Below are 21,968 nucleotides of genomic sequence, written 5' to 3'. Positions count from 1 at the left end.
TGAGTTCAATTAACAGTGGTTTTCCTAATAAACAACTGATTTCATTTATCAAGCCCAAATGAGCTAGTTTTGCAATCCGAACTGGAAGTTCGTTTTTAATGTAAATTTAGTGTACGTTATTAGTTTGCTTGCAATCCCCTTAGCAAATTAACAAAACTTATTCACTACTTAAAGACAAGGCATGAGATAATTCTCACCTCATAAACAACCAATTAGGCAATCAAGCAAAAATTTGGATTCGTCATATATAGTAGAGATTTAGTATGTTAGTTGCTTAAACAAGTAAGTTTAGTATTTTTTTCTTTTATTTTTTAGAGACAAATGTATTAGAAATGTAGCCACTTTAGGATATCCTTTTCAAAATAGAGGCGAGCCTCGCCAAATAAAAATGCAAAATTGCGGGGCCCTCAATAAATAACCACAATAATTATTTAGAATTCAGGATGAGCCATCTAGCGAATTTCATGGCCTTCTACAAAATAATGACGCGTTAGACTCTTCAGGTACGGCTTAATTAAATTACATTCTTAAACTCGAGTGCACATTGATGTGACCCGAATCCAAATCTCAACGGAGTCGAAATGCGTTAACAACTACGGGTGCATTGATTGTGACGTGGTTCGAGATGCATTTTCACGACGTTGCAATTCTATAAAAATAAATGATAATAATAAAAGCGGTTTAAACTTAATAAAAGCACATAAGTCACAACATGTATTTAAATCAGATATTTAGCCATTATAACAATTTAAGCGACCGTGCTAGAACCACGGGATTCGAGGGTGCCTAACACCTTCCCTCGGGTCAACAAAATTCCTTACTTAGAATTTCTGGTTCGCAAACTTCATTTGGAAAAGTCGAAAATTTCCTCGATTTGGGATTCAAGATAAACCGGTGACTTGGGACACCAAAAGCCAAACCTTTCCCAAGTGGTGACTCTGAATTAAATAAATAATCTCATTTCGAATATTGTCACTTAAATTGGAAAAACTCCCCTCGCGCATTTAACCCTTCGGGACGGGCGCAATTAACCCTTCGGGGTCGGGCGCGCAAAAAGGAGGTGTGACAGCTCTGGCGACTCCGCTGGGGAAAATTACCCAGAACCACTGGTTCAGGGTTCAAGAATTCGAGCTTAGAATAATTGTTATATTTGACTTTATTATCTGATCTTTATTACATGTTTTTGCATAACGTACTAAATGTTGTCTTTTACCGCTTTGATATTATCTGAACTGTATATAAACTGTGCCGAAACCCTTCTCTTCTCACCTCCGGGGAGAAGCTCGCTGGTCGAGACTCCCTATTCTGTTAGTGTCGATACCTGAAATAAGAAAGAGGACGGACAAGTTACAAAGCCGGACGATCTCGCGGGTCCCCGGTACGTAGCCCCCTCCTCGACTCGAGTTGTCCGCTCGGGTACACAGTCTAGAACAAATACCCAGGGTATAAACCTAGTATAACGAAACTTCATGCCGGATCCCTAGTAGGAACGTTTATTTGCATCATGTTGCATTTGACTTAGGGGGCTCAACACAGGGGTTGGGTCCGTCTAGGACAGGCAACCTGAAATGAAAAGACCACCCTGCTGCATCCTATTTGTTTTGCGCATTTATTTGCTTCGATTCCGCATGCTGACCGGTTTCTAAAAAAAGGAAAAATAACAGCGTAGGGAGATAATTACTTATTTTGGGAAAATAAAACCAATGTCCAAGTAGTGTCACAACCTCGCCGGAATTTTTTTTTTAAAAAAAAAGAATAAAACCAACATTTGTCTTTTAGTTTGATTTATTAAAAAAAAACATATAAAATTTTTTCTTTTCTTTTAAAAATCAAAAAGGGCATTTATTTAAAAGTAAAAAAAAAATTTGGAAATTCATAATGTGTTGTTTCTTTCGTAGCACCTCTTTATAAATTCAGACTAATAGTCCAAATACTTCCTTTTTTTTAAAAAAAAAAATCTTTAGTCTTTATCTCTTTTCGAAAGAAAATAATAAAAAAAATATTCTTGCTTTCTGGGTTTAATTGATTTTCTCTATTCATGTTAGCGAACTACGCGGGTCTAATTCTCACCGGATGTGAGTTACGTAGGCAAACCTCATCGGTTCCGGCCCCAATTAAAAAAATCCCAAAAATATATTTTTCTTTAGTTCTTTCTTTATAAATGTTTCTTTAGAAAATACAAAAAAGGGAAATAAAAATAATATAGAAGTTTTCTTTAAACTCAAATAAAATAGTCTCTTTCTTTCTGAAGTCTTTCATGTGAAATAATGAAATAAGAATTAAAAATCAGCAATAAAAATCCAAAAAAAATACTCTTTGCTTTTAGTCTCTCTTTTGTAAAATGTTCAAAAAAAAAATAGTTGAAAAGTTGAATTCCAAAATATTAGGACTTTTCTTTAGAAGTGCTTTTGTAAATAAATGAAACTCAGAAATTCCAAATCATTTTTCTTAAAAGTCCTTCTTTCAAAATTTAAGAGGCAACATCATGACAAAAAAAATATATTCTTTCTTCCGTAGAAAAAGGTGAAACAAATGAAAAATCAACCAAAACACATTTTTTAGAAGCAAATAATGTTTTTAGAAGTCTTTCTTTAAAAAATAAAACAAAAATCAAATAAAAAAAAATATCTTCTTTCTTCTTTTAAAGCATTTCTTTTGAAAATTCCAAAAAAAAAGAGAGAGTTAGTTTACTTACTCCATTCACGATCGCCCGAACTACGCCGGTTTGATTCTCACCGGATGTGAGATACGTAGGCAACCCTCGTCGGGTTCAACCCCCATTTTTGCTAAAATAGCCAAAATCAATGAATAAAAAAAATGCGTTTCAAACTTTAAAAGAGTCGTAAATAAATCGGGTGACGCTGTTTTGTCATAAATAGCCGAATGTTCCCGAAAGGGACACCGGAAGGCTGACTTTTCATAAACAGCCACCTTTGGGTCTTGTTTAGCATTTTTGTCCAGTTGACCCACACAGCCTTAAAATCTTCGTCCCCGAAGTGTTTAAAGGCCGTGTTCAAAACTTGATCCCCTCTGTAAAATATTTTTGAGTCAAGTCATTTTTGTTAAAATCACCTTAATAAATGTGCAGGATGAGCACGATGCAAAATGAACATTTTTCAATAATGACCAAAATCCCTGTCAAGTTACGGCTATGGTGGAATGATCTAGGTGTTGAAGGACAAAACGAGGTTAAGAAATATCTGAAAGGTCTTGTGGGTTTGTTGGAAATCCAGCCTCGGGGAGATATCATAAGAGCTTTGGTTACCTATTGGGACCCGGCGCACAATGTTTTCCATTTCTCTGATTTTGAACTCACCCCGACTTTGGAAGAAATGGCCGGATACATCGGGAATACTGAACTTCCCTTGAAGGAAAAATACTTGGTCGCCCCAAGAGTCGTCACGGTACATCGGTTCCTAGATTCATTGAAGATACCTAGAACAGTCCACAACCCGGATCTGGCAGCCGGATTTTGTACTCCATGCTTCATATATGATAGGTACGGTCATGAGGGGGATTCAATAATCCAATCAACAAACTGTGCAGCAAAGGAGTTCGTCAGAAGTGGGACAAGCACAGATGGGTAGCGTTCATGATGATGTTCCTGGGCCTTCTGGTATTTCCGAGGAAAGATGGAAACATTGATTTGAAGATATCCGGGGTCGTCAGCACTTTACTCACGCAAAGTGACAGTACTCTCGCGCCTATGGTGGTATCTGACATCTTTCGAGCTCTTACGGCTTGTAAAGCTGGGGGAAGTTTCTTCGAAGGTTGTAACTTGCTCCTACAAATATGGATGACCGAGCACCTCTGCCATCGTTCCGAGATTTTGATCCATGGTTCCTCGGAAAAGACCTGCATAGAAGAATCTTACACGAGAACCAAAGAGATCAGTTTGCCCAAAGGAGTCCTGGCATGGACCTCGTTCTTTCAAGCTCTTACTGCCAGCCAAATACAATGGACGTTGGGATGGTTGCCTGTTGATGAGATCCTATATATGTCTGCAGCTAAAACTCATTTCTTACTGATGGGGCTTAAGAGCATTCAACCTTACGCACCCTGCCGAGTTTTGAGACAGTTCGGAAGATGCCAGACAGTACCTCATGAGGAAGATCTTAGCACTCAAGCAGTTGAGATAAGTCCTAACGGACAATTCCCAGAAGCAAAGATTCGCCAAATCTGGAGTGAGTGTCAATATTTGAAATCAGATACTTGCGTGCGAGATCGAGCCAAAGGGGAGACAGCGCCAGGTTACCTTGCATGGTACAGAAGGGAATTTGAGCATGAAAGGCCGGTTAAGAGACCCCACATCCGGAATTTACCGAATCATCGCAAAGGCAGTGGGATTGGTTAGCAAAGGAAAGAGGCTATTGCGCCGAAATCAGCAGGTTAAAGCAACAAGTAGAAGGCTTGAAATATGAGCACAACGTACAAGCTGCTACCAATCTGGGAGAGCGGAACAGGTTAATTCAGGAAAACGAAATGCTCAGAACCCAGATCAAACAGATAAGGATGGATGCAGATAAACAGCCAAGGCGTCGATCAGACGAGCAGCTGATAAAAAGGTTAAAAAATGACATCAGGGAATGGCAAGATGGTTTGGAGAAATCTGAGAACGTCATAGCGGAGCTCAGGGCACAGTGGGATACAAGAACAGATAAGCATCGTCGATACCTGAATCAATTGGAAGGCGACCACGAGAAAACTGTTGCTAAAATAAAGAGAGAGATGGCTACACTTGAGATCAAAGCAGTTAATCAGGCCAAGGATTTCCAAATTGAGAGCAGATACTGGTACGACTCAATAGCCCAGATGAAGTCGGAAGTACGGCGACTGAAGCATCAGCATATACAGGATGCTCAAGTCTTCAAGATATGCAGCGATCAGATAAAATGCCTACTCGTAGAGAAAAAGCAAACCAGAGATAGGATCAAGGCCATTGCCCATGCCATCACCAGACGATGTCTACGATGTGAGAGCATGTCCAGCGTTACCGTCCTCTTGGCAGTGATGGGTTATGTCAAGCAGACTATGCATGAGCTGGAGCAACTTGAGAGGGATATCACGCCTAGGACCGCGGCGAGGCCGAACGATGCCCCGCGGACACCAATTTTTAAAACCATAATGCACTCATAAGTCAAGCCTGTATCTTAGCATCTTCTGCCTGTTTTTCCATCAGGGTGATTTTTAGTCTATTTTGAGTCTAGGTTTATTTTCAAAGTTTGCTCTTTCTTTTGCAAAATGTAGTTTGTAATAGAACATTTCAACAATAAAGAGGTTGCTTCTTTTACGCTCATTTGCATTTTTCGAACTATGTAATGATCTGATTCACGTAGGCAGTCCTCATCGGATCCGGTCGCATTTCTTTTACTGCAAAATAAAAAAAAAACATAAAAGAAAAACAAAAAAAAAGAGAAAAAGAAAAAGAGAAAGAAAAGAAGGGGAAAAACTAATAAGAGGAAAAATGCCGGAATGACGCATGCTCTCGTAGCAAACATATAGTAATCCACTTAACTGTATAGGTGCATCATGCCCAACGTGAGATTAACTATCTGTTATTTGCTACAAATTAACCGTGCGTTTGTCATTGAGTATTTCCAGGGTTTTTGAAAAGACGGTTGGTTTGGTGAAAGTCTGGCCTCGCACTCATATTTCACGAGGTCAAGGAGAAGTGTTCAACTACCTGTTGTTAGGACCAGAAGCAGTACTCACACTTACTTCACCAGGTCAAAAGGAAGTGTGGAAATGTCTTCAGAAATTCCATTGCAAACGATCCCTGTTTCTGAGGAGAGCTCAATCTCAGCCGTCCTCACACCTGAATCCGCAACTGCGGAGGAAAATAGAATCCTACGGCTCCGCATGTTGGAAATGCTGGACGACTGGAATAATGGGAAAGAGCCGCCAAGTGTCGTCCCCGGATTCCCTGAATTATTCTCCAGGTCAAGTGGGACTTCTAATGTCCCCATAAATTATCCTGCTACCCCATTCGGATACCCAGCCACCTCAGCCTTCTCTGCTGGATCGCCTTCTGAGCCTCATCCCCGAATGTCGGCCACTGATGCAAGCATGAACATCTTTACTGCATCGCCTTGCCCGATCACGGCACAGCCCGCCACGTACAAGCCAAGCTTTGACTCATCCTCTTTTACGTTCCAAGCACCATCGTTCTCAATGGAACCAACTAGGTTCGCTACCAGTACTAACCCTCTACCGCCTCAGTGCGAGCCCGCACCTGGGCAGGATCAGAACCCCAGAACTGCAGAACAAAATGAGATTGCCAAGAGAATGAGAAGCCTTGAACAAAGTTTGAAGAATATGCAAGGATTAAGCGGACAAAAGAGCGTCTCTTACGCCGACCTATGCATGTTCCCTCACGTGCACCTGCCAACGGGTTTCAAGACCCCAAAGTTCGAGAAATACGATGGGCATGGTGATCCCATTGCACATCTTAAGAAATACTGCAACCAATTACGGGGAGCCGGCGGAAGAGAAGAACTGCTGATGGCGTATTTTGGGGAAAGTCTAGTAGGGATAGCTTCGGAATGGTATATGTATCAGGAAATGTCCCGATGGCATATATGGGATGATCTCGCCAGAGATTTTGTAAAACAATTCCAGTATAACATCGACATTGCGCCAGACCGAAACGCTCTATCGAATTTGAAGAAGAAACCTTCGGAAAGCTTCAGAGAATATGCTATTAAGTGGCGTGAACAGGCGTCGAGAGTGAAGCCTCCCATGGATGAAGTGGAAATGGTCACTACCTTTCTCCAGGCTCAAGAGTCTGACTATTTCCAAAACATGATGTCAGCCATGGGTAAGCCATTCGCGGAAGCGATCAAGATTGGAGAGATGGTGGAAAATGGCCTGAAAACAGGTAGGATTCTGAGTCAAGCAGCCATAAGGGCGACCTCCCAGGCCGTCCAAAGCGGGTCCGGAGGAACGACAAGGGGGAAGAAGAAGGAAGAAACGACTATGGCAGCCTCAGAAGCAAGGGAGTATCGTCATCCCAGGCCCCATTTTCCGGAAAGAGCCCCACAACACTACTACCCCCACTCAAATTTGGCATATGCTCATCAACCTTATATGGTCATGAATGCCCAACCTTATACCCATCCTCCACAACAAGCCAACCGAGGCCCAGCTCCACCTCCCAGAAATCAGCCTCTTTACCGCAACCACTATAACCCACAACCCCCGCAGAATAACTTCCGCCCTCAGGAGCCACCCAGAAGGCGGACTTTCACGCCCATCGGTGAGCCATACTCAACTTTGTTCCCAAAGCTGGTCCAGTTGGGTTTCTTGCAACCAATCCCTCAAACAAGGCAAAACCCGACGTCACCTTCTTACAAAGCTGGAGTCAGATGCGCCTATCATTCAGGAGCCGAGGGACATGACACAAATGACTGCTGGTCGTTGAAAAGAGTGGTCGAAAACTTGATAGAGCAAGGGAAAATAGTGCTAAGGGACGAGGAGATCCCGAATGTAACTAACAATCCATTACCTGCTCACAATAATGGGCCACTGATCGGGATGATTTGTGAAGACAAAGAGTTCGACCCTGCTCGGAAAGCCATAATTGCCATTGTCGACACGGGAAAGAGGCCCGAAACGGACCAAAAACCAGAAAAGGGGGAAGAGGCCAAAGCTATAAAGAAAGTGCCTGAAAAGAAGGTGGAGAAGAAAGTGGTACCGGTAAAGGATGGAGTTCTTTACATACCACGAGGTCAAGCTGAGAAGACGCAGAACTTCGGAATCAAAAAGACAAAACCTATGTACGTGCCAAAAGGGGCCTATGTGGTCCGGGGGACGATTCAACCACCTCGGCCGAATGAGCCAGTGGTTATCGGACGCGTGCCACAAAAGCCAATGACCAACCCGTCCACAGTGCCGTGGAATCATCAAAAGACTTTGGTAATGTACAAAGGTAAAGAGGTCATGGGAGAACTTCCAGAAAATACTTTCATTGGAAGGTATTCAAATACCCAAGAACTGAACAACGCGACACAAAGGCGCTTCCCGCCAAAGAAGCCCGTGAGTGTTGAAGAAGCGGAAGTGTTCTTCCAACAAATGAAAATGCCGGATTACGAAGTGATAGATCAGCTGCGCAAGTACCCTGAGCAAGTATGCTGTCATTATTGATGAGGTCGACCGAGCATCAAAAGATCCTACTGAAAACCCTGAATGAAGCATATGTACCAGTTGAAACCTCGGTGGAACAACTAGAGCAGATGACAGAAAGATTCTTCGCCGTCAACCAAATCTCTTTCAGCAAGAATGATTTACCCCCGGAAGGAGCAGCACACAACAAGGCTTTGCATTTAACAGTTAAATGCGAGGACTACTATGTCAAGCGGGTAATGTTGGATGGGGGATCAGGTGTTGACATTTGCCCGTTTTCCACGCTACAAAGGATGGAAATTGGGACCGGAAGAATCCGACCCAACAATGTCTGCGTAAGAGCTTTCGAGGGCATCAAGAGAGATACCATGGGAGAAATAGACCTGTTGTTGGTCATAGGACCAGTCAAATTTCAAGTAACCTTCCAGGTACTCGACATGGATACATCCTACAATTTTCTCCTTGGCAGACCTTGGATCCATGCGGCAGGAGCCGTGCCTTCCACTCTTCACCAGATGGTGAAGTTCGAGTACGAAGACCGAGAAATCGTGGTCCATGGGGAAGATGAGCATGCTATTTACCCGGACCCATCCATTCCATATCTGGAACCGAGAGAAGGGAGCGAACACACGGTCTATCAAGCTTTTGAGATTGTACTGGCGGAGCAGCACGAAGAGGGAATACCCTGCCCCCAGCCTTTCTTGTCTAACGCCTCGGTTATGGTGGCCAAAGAAATGATCCGACACGGATTTAGGCTAGGGAAGGGGCTCGGACGAACCCTTCAGGGAATAACAGAACCCATTACCTTGCCAGTCACCAAGAAACCTTTTGGACTAGGTTTCAAACCTACTCCAGCAGACGAAGAGTGGGCAAAGAAAAGGAAAAATGAGGGTTGGAAGTTACCTCGACCACTGCCAGATTTATATGCGACTTTCATTAGGCCAAGGTACGTTGAAGAAGAAGATGATGAGATCTTCACAGCTGAGGAAATCGAGGAGATATGTGGGGTGATGAGAAAGATGCTCTACGAGGTCCACATGGTTCAACCAGGTGAAGGCACGAGCATTGCTAAGATGATGTACATGGGGCCGAACGCCAAACTTCAAAACTGGGAAGCTACGCCATTCCCGACTAGACGGAAGTCCGGGTAGACCTGCCCTGCCACCTTTCCTGTGTCACAAGTTATCTCCAGGACATAACTTGAACGTTTTCTTCTTTTCAATTGTTGTTTTGAATTCCCAAGTTGTAAACATTGTTTGTCTTCCAACCTTCCAAAGAAAATAATAAAACAAATCAACATTTGCTTTCCCATTCTTTCTTTTGTTCTGATTTTTGTTATTTTTCCTTTTATCTTTCTTTTCAGTCATAATAATGCGGCTTTAAATATGACATGCTTGCGGACTTCACGCCCAGATTACGATGAGTTATTTAACTGTGAATTAATGAACCCAGAACCAGAATATGATGCGGAAGAGGCTTTTAGGGAGATAAACCGAGAGTTGGAATATTTCGAGAATAAACCTAAGCCAAATCTGAATGACACTGAACCGGTAAATTTAGGAACCCCGGAAGAAATCCGGGAGACCAAGATAAGCATTCACACGGACAAGAAAATGCGAGAGGCGATAATTCAACTTCTTTTTGAATTTAAAGACGTGTTTGCTTGGTCATATGATGACATGCCGGGGCTAGGTGTTGATCTAGTGGTTCATAAATTGCCAATTCATCCTAATTGTCCTCCAGTTCAACAAAAGCAACGAAAGTTCAAAACTGAGGTCAGTGACAAGATTAAAGAGGAGATCACCAAACAACTGAAAACGGGAGTGATCCGGGTAGTCCAATATACAACATGGTTGGCGAATGTGGTTCCAGTACCAAAAAAGGACGGGAAAACTCGGGTATGTGTACGTTACTGAGATCTGAACAAAGCAAGTCCTAAAGATAATTTCCCGCTGCCCAACATCCACATCCTCGTTGATAATTGTGCCAAACACGAGATACAGTCTTTTGTAGATTGTTACGCTGGGTATCATCAGGTACTGATGGATGAAGAGGACGCAGAGAAAACTGCCTTCACCACGCCTTGGGGCACCTACTGCTACCGGGTCATGCCGTTTGGTTTGAAGAATGCGGGGGCTACTTACATGAGGGCCATGACTGCCATTTTCCATGACATGATGCATCAGGAAATAGAGGTGTACGTGGACGATGTGATAGTCAAGTCCAGGACACAGGATAATCACATTAAAGACTTGAGGAAATTCTTCGAGAGATTAAGGAAGTATGACTTGAAGCTAAACCCAGCCAAATGCGCTTTCGGAGTTCCGTCGGGCAAACTTTTGGGCTTCATCGTAAGCAGGAGAGGAATCGAGTTAGATCCAACTAAGATAAAATCCATCAGAGATCTACCTCCCCCGAGAACAAAGAAAGACGTGATGAGTCTGTTGGGCAGGTTGAACTACATCAGTCGGTTTATTGCCCAGCTGACAAGCACGTGTGAGCCCATATTCAAGCTGTTAAGGAAAGATACAACGATCAAATGGACAACTGAGTGTCAAGAAGCCTTTGATAAAGTCAAAGAATACCTTTCGAATCCCACAGTCTTGGTCCCTCCAGAACCGGGAAGGCCACTTTTCTTGTATCTGACAGTCTTGGAGAACTCTTTCGGTTGCGTCCTCAGGCAACACGACGTAACCGGAAAGAAGGAGCAAGCAATCTACTACTTGAGCAAGAAATTCACCGGCTACGAGGCCAAATACACTCTGCTGGAAAGGACATGCTGCGCTCTCACATGGGTTGCTCAAAAGATGAGACATTATCTCCAAGCCCATACTACGTTCCTCATAAGCAGGTTGGATCCTTTGAAGTATATATTTCAGAAGCCAATGCCTACTGGGAGACTGGCTAAATGGCAAATCTTGCTTACGGAATTCGACATAGTTTATGTCACTCGCACGGCAATGAAAGCCCAGGCGTTAGCAGATCATTTGGCCGAAAATCCGGTCGATGAGGAATACCATCCATTGGATACCTACTTTCCAGATGAAGAGGTAAACACCGTAGAAGGGGTCTCGGAGGAAGCTCATGTTTGGAAGATGTTCTTTGACGGAGCCGTGAACGCCAAGGGAGTAGGGATTGGAGCAATTTTAATCTCGCCTTCTGGTCAGCATTATCCCGCCACAGCTAGATTGCGTTTCTTTTGCACAAATAATACAGCTGAGTATGAAGCCTGCATCATGGGCATGCATATGGCAATCGATCAGGATGTCGAAGACTTACTGATTATGGGAGATTCTGACCTGATTATCCGGCAAGCTCAAGGCGAATGGGAAACTCGGGATGTCAAACTTATCCCTTACCAACAGCATGTGGAGGACCTCAGCAAGCGCTTTACATTCAATAGAGTTCAGGTATATCCCGAGGTGTCACAATGAACTGGCAGATGCACTTGCTACTTTGGCTTCAATGCTACCCTACCCGGGCAACGCCCACGTCGATCCTTTGGAAATCCAAATCAAGGAAAGACACGGTTACTGCAGTGTAATCGAGGCGGGATCAAATATGCAGCCTTGGTACCATGACATCAAGAGGTTCCTGAAGACACAAGAATACCCCGAGCACGCTACTGGAGATCAAAAGAGGACCATTAGGCGACATGCAAGTGGTTTCAATTGTTGTATAAGAGGACCCCGGACCTCAATCTCCTAAGATGTGTCGATATCGAGGAAGCGAGAAAGATCATGCACGAAGTACACGCAGGTGTGTGCGGACCTCACATGAACGGGTATGTCTTAGCGAAGAAAATCCTTCGAGCAGGTTATTACTGGATGACCATGGAAAAGGATTGCTTTAGCTTCGTTCGGAAGTGTCATCAGTGTCAGGTGCACGGTGATTTGATTCATGCACCTCCCACGGAGCTGCATCCCATGTCTGCACCTTGGCCATTTGTCGCCTGGGGCATGGACGTCATTGGACCAATCGAACCGAAGGCTTCGAATGGACACAGGTTTATACTGGTCGCCATCGATTACTTCACAAAATGGGTAGAAGCTGTCACTCTCAAGTCGGTCACTAAAAAAGCTGTAGTGGACTTTGTACACTCAAATCTTATCTGTCGTTTCGGTATTCCTGCGACTATCATTACAGATAACGCAGCAAACTTGAACAGTCACTTGATGGGAGATGTATGCGTGCAATTCAAGATAACGCATAGGAATTCTACTCCTTATCGGCCGAAAGCCAACGGTGCTGTGGAAGCGGCAAACAAAAACATCAAGAAGATTTTGAGGAAAACGATCCAAAGTTCCCGACAGTGGCATGAGCAGTTACCTTTTGCATTGTTGGGGTATCGCACTACGGTATGCACATCAGTAGGAGCGACTCCTTATCTCTTGGTTTATGGGACCGAGGCTGTAATACCAGCAGAGGTGGAAATTCCTTCGCTTCGAATCATTGTCGAAGCGGAAATCGAAGATAGCGAGTGGGTCAAGACTCGGTTAGAGAAATTGACTTTGATTGATGAAAAGCGAATGGCCGCTGTTTGTCACGGACAGTTGTACCAACGAAGGATGGCCCGTGCTTACAACAAAAAAGTCCGACCCAGGAATTTCGAAGTAGGTCAGCTGGTACTGAGGCGTATTCTGCCGCATCATGAGGAAGCAAAAGGGAAGTTTGCTCCAAATTGGAAAGGCCCATACATCATAAGGAAGATATTGCCGAGAGAAGCATTGTATTTAGGTGATATCGAAGGAAATGACCCCGACACAGCAGTAAATGCGGATGCAGTCAAGAGATACTACGTCTGAATTATACTCCAGTTAGTCTTGACGCGTTTAAAATAATGAAGGTTTTATTCCCCACTACTCCCCAAACACTACCCAATCCTCTCTACAAACCTTTGAGCCACTTAAAAAAAAAAAAAGAAAACAAAACAAAAAACATTGATTGAGGCCTGAACTACGTCTGACTTGATTCCGAAAGGATACGTAGGCAGCCTCTCCCTGAGGTTCAGTCACACCAACAATAAAATCCCATTCACCCTGAAATTGAAACCGGGGCACGTCGAGCAGTTTGAAAGTTAGTATCATCTGCCTCTCTTTACCAAGCACAAGCTTTCAGATCAATTAACAAAGATAGTGGGAAACCAATAAGCGTCACAAATGGAGACCGGCACACTCTGAATCGAGAAAGAAAAAATGAGAGAGTCTCGTCGGTGAAAACCTTCGGGCACCACGAGGTGACGGGAGTAGAGAAACCAAAATGAGAGAGCTTGTTTAGTAAAAAACTCGCAAAGAGTCCTATCAAGCGATGACAGGAAGAGAAATGAGAGAGGTCAGTTGGCGAAAACCCGCAAAGGGCGCTGTTGGCCGAAAAAGAATGACTCTACCCCAAGGAGGTCTCGGTAAAGCTCCACCGGTTTGGAATCGCAGATCCGTTCTGGTTCAGGGAAACGCAAGTTCATGGAAGGTCAAGCGTCCAGTCCAAAGCGCATGTCATGTCATTTAAAGCCAGCGTTATCTTCCTCAGATAAGTCTTTCTCGTCCCAAAAGGGACACTCCCTTCCTGAAATTTGTTTTTTTTTCCTTTCTTTGTTTCTCTTCGAATCCCTTTTATGTTTTAACCCCAAGTTCAGGATAAACCGGAAAGGGCAGGTGGCAGGTTTGTTTGCATGGAATCCCGTTTCATGAAGGAAAACGCCTCATTTCATTGGTACGATTGCCCAAGCCTGATGAATCATGATGTTTGATGGTGTTTAAAGTAAAGAGGAAAGAGAGAAATCTTCCCCAGCAAGTCCGCCTTCGGACGAATCCCCACAGAGTCTCCCTCTGTACAAATCCCCACAGAGTCTCTCTTTGTACAATCTCCCACAGAGTCCCCCCAATATGAAAATCCCCGTTGGAATTTCCCCAGCACATCCCCAGCGAGTCCCTTTGTAAAATTCCCCGAAGATCTTACCCCAACCAAGCCTAGAAAGCCCACTGCGAAACAATTACCCAGCATACCCCATTGTACAAAGATCCACACAAAGAATACACTTTGTAAATATTCCCCCATAGGACTTCCTTTTGTACAAATCCCCACAGAATACCCCCAATAAAATCCCCGTTGAGAACCTCCAAGCAAAAACGGGACACAAAAAAAAAATGGTTCGACATATGAATCAAATCAATGGCGGGACTTCGCAACATAAATGAAGACGCAACAAAGCAACCGGGAACGATCAAGGTCACCAAACCGACCGTCATTTCCGAACTAACAAATGTTCTTTGTCTGAAAAGTTGAAACAGGTTTAATCCAAGACAACCGCGCAAGAGGCAGGTGTCGCCCAAAGGAGAAGGTACATGGGTACAAGAAATATCTTGGCAATAAGGAACTCACTCGAAAGGTAAGTCTCCGCGAAACTCTCTTTTGTTTTTACTAAAACAAGAAAATTCAAAAAAAAAGATCAGTTGTTTGTTCTCGAATTTTGCCCCCAGCTAGTCAGCATTAGGGTTTTAAACCCTAAACTGAATTTTTTCCTCTAGCCAGCATTAGGTGTTTTAAACCCTAAACTGAGCTTTTCCATGCAATCAGCATTAGGGTTTTAAACCCTAAACTGAATTTTCCTTTTAGTCAGCATTAGGGTTTTAAACCCTAAACTGAGCTTTTCCATGTAATCAGCATTAGGGTTTTAAACCCTAAACTGAATTTTCCTTTTAGTCAGCATTAGGGTTTTAAACCCTAAACTGAATTTTCCTTTTAGTCAGCATTAGGGTTTTAAACCCTAAACTGAACTTTTTCCATTCAGCCAGCATTAGGGTTTTAAACCCTAAACTGAGCTTTTCCATGCAATCAGCATTAGGGTTTTAAACCCTAAACTGAACTTTTTCCTTATTAGTCAGCATTAGGGTTTTAAACCCTAAACTGAATTTTCCTTTTAGTCAGCATTAGGGTTTTAAACCCTAAACTGAACTTTTTCCATTCAGCCAGCATTAGGGTTTTAAACCCTAAACTGAAGCTTTTCCATGCAATCAACATTAGGGTTTTAAACCTTAAACTGAATTTTCCTTTTTAGTCAGCATTAGGGTTTTAAACCCTAAATTGAACTTTTTTTCATTTCAGCCAGCATTAGGGTTTTAAACCCTAAACTGAGTTTTTCCTGTAGTCAGCATTAGGGTTTTAAACTCTAAACTGAACTTTTTCCATTTCAGCCAGCATTAGGGTTTTAAACCCTAAACTGAGCTTTTCCATTCAGTCAGCATTAGGGTTTTAAACCCTAAACTGACTTTTTCCTTTAGTCAGCATTAGGGTTTTAAACCCTAAACTGAACTTTTTCCATTCAGCCAGTATTAGGGTTTTAAACCCTAAACTGAGTTTTTCCATGCAATCAGCATTTAGGGTTTTAAACCCTAAACTGAATTTTTTAGTCAGCATTAGGGTTTTAAACTCTAAACTGAACTTTTTCCATTCAGCCAGCATTAGGGTTTTAAACCCTAAACTGAGCTTTTCTATTCAGCCAGCATTAGGGTTTTAAACCCTAAACTGAGTTTTTTCCATGCAATCAGCATTAGGGTTTTAAACCCTAAACTGAATTTTTCCTTTAGTCAGCATTAGGGTTTTAAACCCTAAACTGAAATTTTTCCTTTAGTCAGCGTTAGGGTTTTAAACCCTAAACTGAACTTTTTCCATTTAGTCAGCATTAGGGTTTTAAACCCTAAACTGAATTTTTCCTTCAGCCAGCATTAGGGTTTTAAACCCTAAACTGAACTTTTTCCTGTAATCAGCATTAGGGTTTTAAACCCTAAACTGAACTTTTCCTTCATTCAGCATTAGGGTTTTAAACCCTAAGCTGAACTTTTCCCCAGTTGGTCAGTATTAGAGTTTCAACTCTAAAACTGAACTTCTCCCCAGCTAGTCGGTATTAGGGCTCCAATCCTGAATTAAGCCTTTTTTATCTTCCTTCATCAATTTTATGAACTTCCTGGCGAATAATTAATGAAATTTTCCTAGTGAAACTGGGGCAGAAAATTTCGTTCGTTTATTTTCTCCCGCAGGTCTAACCTCGAGCCACATGGATCGAAATGACCCACGAGATGAGCCCCAGCTCGGAATCAAAGAAGAAAAAAAAAGAAGAGAAGATGCCCCGAGATATCGGAGTAAATGGAAGGCAGATTGACTCCAACATTTGATTAAGGTCCTGAACCCTGCCAATCGCGTCTCACTCAGTATCCCAGAGATTAAACAAGTCGCCGCAACTCGCAAGCATCAAGATTCAGATCGGAGTCTACAAGCAGAATCAGCTAAGACCCAAGATCAAGTCGCAAAAGAGTCATAGATAGGAATATTGTAACTAGCAGTTGACATGCATATAAGTAGTTAGTTCAGTTTCCTATTTTTCCTTTGGTTGTAATAAGGCGGTCAGTGACGCAGCAGTGACAACAGCAACAGCAGTAACAGCAAGCATTGCAATCCCATGGTAGTCCCAGCTACCAAAACTTCTCGAACTACATTGACCTGATTCCTGTTTAGCCCAGGATATGTAGGAAATCTTTGAAGCAAGATTCGGTCAGATCTTTCAAAAAACATGCTTCATACGGAGTAGTCCATAGGCAAAAAGCGCTCATACACGCTCACTTTATCTTTGCACGAAAACTCTTCGTGTTCCGAACAAAGAGGGGCAGCTGTGAGCACGTGATTTTTGTTTTGCGCGACAATCGCTCCAAAAGAATAAAAAAAAAATAATAATAACAATTGGTCCTGCTGTACAATTTTCTGATTTCTGTACGGCACTTTGTTAATTATTTGTGACTTTTGCCCATTTTTATTTTTATTTAAAAACAAAATACAAAAAATGTGTGTGTCATGCATAATTCGAACCGTAATCCGGTTGTTAAATAGAAAATCATAAATAGGCATCCTCGTCCGTGATTTTTGTTTTGTTTGATTTTACCTGTTTTGAAATATTTTAATGTGTGTGCAAATAATTGTATTAAGTGTGTATTTAATTTTAATTTGATTTTGCTTAGGTTTGTTTTTAAAATAAAGAAGAAAAAGAAATAATAAAAAAAAATATTCTTCTTCCGGACTTGGTCCAATTTTAAATAAATTGGCCCAAACAAACTCAGCCCAAATCCAGACCTGCCCGGTCCACACCAGCCAAACACCCAGAGCGTCCAAACGACGTCGTGTTAATCCAGGTTGATCTGGGCCGTTGATCTCAAATTGATCAACGGTCAAGATTGATTCCCCATAACCCACTGAGGAACCCGACCCGTTTCCACCCGGACCAACCCAAACCCTTTATCCTTGAAACGACGCCGTTCCCTGTTAGTCGAAGGATCCTGGCCCTTCATCACATCTCATCCAACGGCCAGGATCCACCTACCCACTAACTATATAAGCTTGTAACCTTACCCTGCCCCCATCCAAACCCCAGCCTTCGTCGCCTTCACCAGAACCCCAAACCCTAGAGCCGCCCCTGTACCCTTCACCATGAAAACCGGCGGCCCGGACGCCGGTGACCTTCACCTTAACACCCTAGAATCCCTTTGCCGTCCTGAACATGAATCTGTTAACTACTTAACTCGAATCCCATCCCACCTTCTCGAATCTTCATTTGAAGATTCGAGTCAAAACTCGATCTACACCGTTTAACCCCAGCTTCACACCAGACACTCCCCAGACCCCCTTCGTGACCAAACCATGCTTGGTTTGGTCCGAATCTGACCAGGGAAGCATGAATCCCAGATCTGATTCTTGGAACCATAAGGTTCCTCGTCGATGGGCCGTGTTTTGTTCAAACCAAAGGATTAAGGTCTAATGGACCTTAATCGAAGTGTTTCTCATCTGAGAAACACTTCGATTAAAGCCCGTTCAGCCTTAAGAAAGGTCTGTCCAAATCCGAGTTAAGGCTTTTGATTTTTCGAGATTTGAGGTGAGTCTTGCTTTTTCTTTTCTTTTCTTTATTTGTTTTGGTCCATGTGATTGTTCTAAAAGCTGTTCATGTTTGTTGAAATCTTTTGTTTTGAGTTTTATTAACTGTGTCCTGTCCACCTTGCCCGAGCCTTTGTGTTTGATTGTTTTCTTTCTTCTACTTGTTCACTGATAATGGTATGTGTAAGCTGTACAATCAAGTGAATATTGAATTGGTTCGTTCATTTAGCTCCTAGGGCCTTTCTGTGTTAACATTGCAATATGAACCCCTTGTGTGATACTGTTAGATGTCTGATTTTTGGCTACGATTGCACCTGTTGTGATTAATATAGTCGAGTCGACATGTGTCGTCAATTAGTTTTAAACTAGCTGAACAATAAACAAATTGACCTGCTGCAGTTAAACATTTGCCTGAATCAATTAAGAACTGAGTCTAGTGCTTATAATTATTAATTTGGATCAGAAATGTAAAATCAATGTTTTGTTTAGTTACAGTTTTGAAATTGGAGGGCATGTGCACTTGTGCACAACATGTGCATTGGTGAACAGCCTGAGCCTTGCCTAAAGGCTTTTTGAATTACATAGTTTGACAGCATGTGCTATCAGACTACATCCTGCTGCCCACACCCTACTTTAGTTTTAGAAATAATAAACATTACTAAAGGTAAGCCTGCCAAGGGAACATCATGGGGTTTTGTTTATACTTAATTAGCTAAGTGGAAACTGAAAAGGGGCAGCACATGGGAGGGTATTCTGATGATCAAAACAGGCTGTTAAAGGGATGACTTTAGGCTTATAAAAAGAGGACATCTGATGATAGATAGAAGGAGAACATATATAGAGAGAGAGAGGAATAGGAATAGATATACAGAGGGGGACACACAGAGAGAGAAAGGGAGAGAGGGAATTGTGAAGAAAAGTATAGGGGGCACCTGATATTAGAGAGCATATAGGAGACAGAGGGAGGAGAGGAATACATCTGATATTAGGGAACACACATAGGAAACTCAGACTGGACTGGGGTTTGGGATTTTCAGAACATAAGAGAGAGGATAGATTTGAGAAGAGAGAGCTGAATACATACTTATTAACACATACAGACAGATACAAGGGAGAAAGGATAGGAAAATCAGGAACTGTTTTCTTCACATTGTCATCTGGATTTCATTTGTTCTTCTGCTTATTCTGTTCCTTTCAAGTTTAAACTGAGCTCACTGGTTGTCGTTTGCATTGAGTTACTTCCTGAAGTTTGGCCTATCTGGGGTTTTCTATTTCCACTGCCCTGTTCGTTGCCTGCTGTTATTGCTGCTGCACTTGTTGCCATTGTTACTCTGCTGATTTCCCTCTTCTTCAATTGTCAAATATTTCCAGGTACACAACTTCTGAAACCATGTGTTATTGAAAGTTTGAAGTTGAAGCAGAAATAAAGAAATGAACATCTGTTTATGTTATAATACTGGTGTTCAAAATAGGTTGAATGTTAGTTTGGCCTGTATTTGTTTAACTGCAAACTGCAAACATTCTGTATAAATTAACATATATTCTAAGTTGAGATGAACAATTAGATAGCATTGGCTTGATAGATCAGATGTGTTTTAAAGCATGCAACCGTTAGCTTTGTTTCAGTTATGATATCATAACATAGAATCATAGCAAGCATATGTATGTATTTTTGCCTAGATCTCTGAACCATCGAATCTGCTACATTCGTTTCTATTTGACTTCAAGATAAGTGTACCCCAAACTAATTCTCATGCAGCGTTACGTTAACAGGGTAATAATGTATGCTGACCCTTTTATTGGACTACTTGTTTCTACATAGTTTCGATATGGGCTTCAATATAGACTCATCGTTTCGAAATAACGCGACTACTTTTTTGAGTTCAATTAACAGTGGTTTTCCTAATAAACAACTGATTTCATTTATCAAGCCCAAATGAGCTAGTTTTGCAATCCGAACTAGAAGGTCGTTTTTAATGCAAATTTAGTGTACGTTATTAGTTTGCTTGCAATCCCCTTAGCAAATTAACAAAACTTATTCACTACTTAAAGACAAGGCATGGGATAATTCTCACCTCATAAACAACCAATTAGGCAATCAAGCAAAAATTTGGATTCGTCATATATAGTAGAGATTTAGTATGTTAGTTGCTTAAACAAGTAAGTTTAGTATTTTTCTCTTTTATTTTTTAGAGACAAATGTATTAGAAATGTAGCCACTTTAGGATATCCTTTTCAAAATAGAGGCGAGCCTCGCCAAATAAAAATGCAAAATTGCGGGGCCCTCAATAAATAACCACAATAATTATTTAGAATTCAGGATGAGCCATCTAGCGAATTTCATGGCCTTCTACAAAATAATGACGCGTTAGACTCTTCAGGTACGGCTTAATTAAATTACATTCTTAAACTCGAGTGCACATTGATGTGACCCGAATCCAAATCTCAACGGAGTCGAAATGCGTTAACAACTACGGGTGCATTGATTGTGACGTGGTTCGAGATGCATTTTCACGACGTTGCAATTCTATAAAAATAAATGATAATAATAAAAGCGGTTTAAACTTAATAAAAGCACATAAGTCACAACATGTATTTAAATCAGATATTTAGCCATTATAACAATTTAAGCGACCGTGCTAGAACCACGGGATTCGAGGGTGCCTAACACCTTCCCTCGGGTCAACAGAATTCCTTACTTAGAATTTCTGGTTCGCAGACTTCATTTGGAAAAGTCGAAAATTTCCTCGATTTGGGATTCAAGATAAACCGGTGACTTGGGACACCAAAAGCCAAACCTTTCCCAAGTGGCGACTCTGAATTAAATAAATAATCCCATTTCGAATATTGTCACTTAAATTGGAAACCCCCCCCCCCCCCCCCCCCGCGCATTTAAACCCTTCGAGGTCGGGCGCGCAAAAAGGAGGTGTGACAAGGAGCATTGAATCAAGTTATATTACGAATTGTATTAACTAATTACCAAAATTATAGTAAACCGTATCAAAACCATATTATCTAACCTTATTAGTCCAGAACAGTCAGCCTTCCTGATAAATCGCAAAACATCCAATAATGCAATTATCGTACAAGAAATCATGCAAAATTTCAGGAAAAAGGGTGTTCATGCCTCTTTTCTCCTCAAATTAGATCTAGAAAAAGCCTTTGACAAATTAGAATGGGAATTTATACATGAGTTCAAGGCATTTTCTAAACTAATTTTGTATTTATGTGAGGGCCATATATTATGGATTTTATTTGTGTATGGCCCACCTCAAAATATTTTAAAAGAAAAGGTTTGTATATTCTTTTTTTTTTGAAGGCAAACTAAAGATGCTCCTACTTTAATCTAATTTAAATTCAGGTATCACAACCACGTCACGGGAACTGTATCCGTAGTTATAATAATTCACTTGCGCTCCTAATTAAAGCAAACTACGAGATTCATTTTAGTAGCTAAGTTATAAAATATGAGGGCCATAGATTATATGATTCAAATGTATGAATGACACGCCTCAAAACTATTCAACTAAATGAACTACGAATATTCATATTCAAAGCTAGTTTGAAATTTAGTATCACAACTACGTCACGGGAACCATACTCGTAGTTGTGATAATTTAATTACGTGCCTAAAGCAATATTAGAGCAAAGTCGTAAAATGGATGTGCCTCTAACATATATGATATGGTGCACCTTCACGATCTAACAAGCGTGAGAGCAAAAAGTTCCATTCCAAGTACGAAAGGTTTTATAAACTTGGACTTGCTCTGTTACGAAACTCCAATGAAGCAAAACTTTGCATTGAAATTTGCCAAATACATGTGAAGAATAAGCAACAGTGCCTTTCACCAAATAGATGATATGTACATCCACCCTTCTGTACGTAACTGCTACAGCCATATCAGCTTGGGCTCTGCTCATTTTAGATATGAATA

The sequence above is a fragment of the Nicotiana tabacum genome, chromosome 11, assembly GCF_000715075.1.
Source record: "Nicotiana tabacum cultivar K326 chromosome 11, ASM71507v2, whole genome shotgun sequence".
Lineage (NCBI taxonomy): Eukaryota > Viridiplantae > Streptophyta > Magnoliopsida > Solanales > Solanaceae > Nicotiana > Nicotiana tabacum.
The sequence above is the reverse complement of the archived record's forward strand: the minus strand, read 5'-3'. Positions refer to the sequence as shown.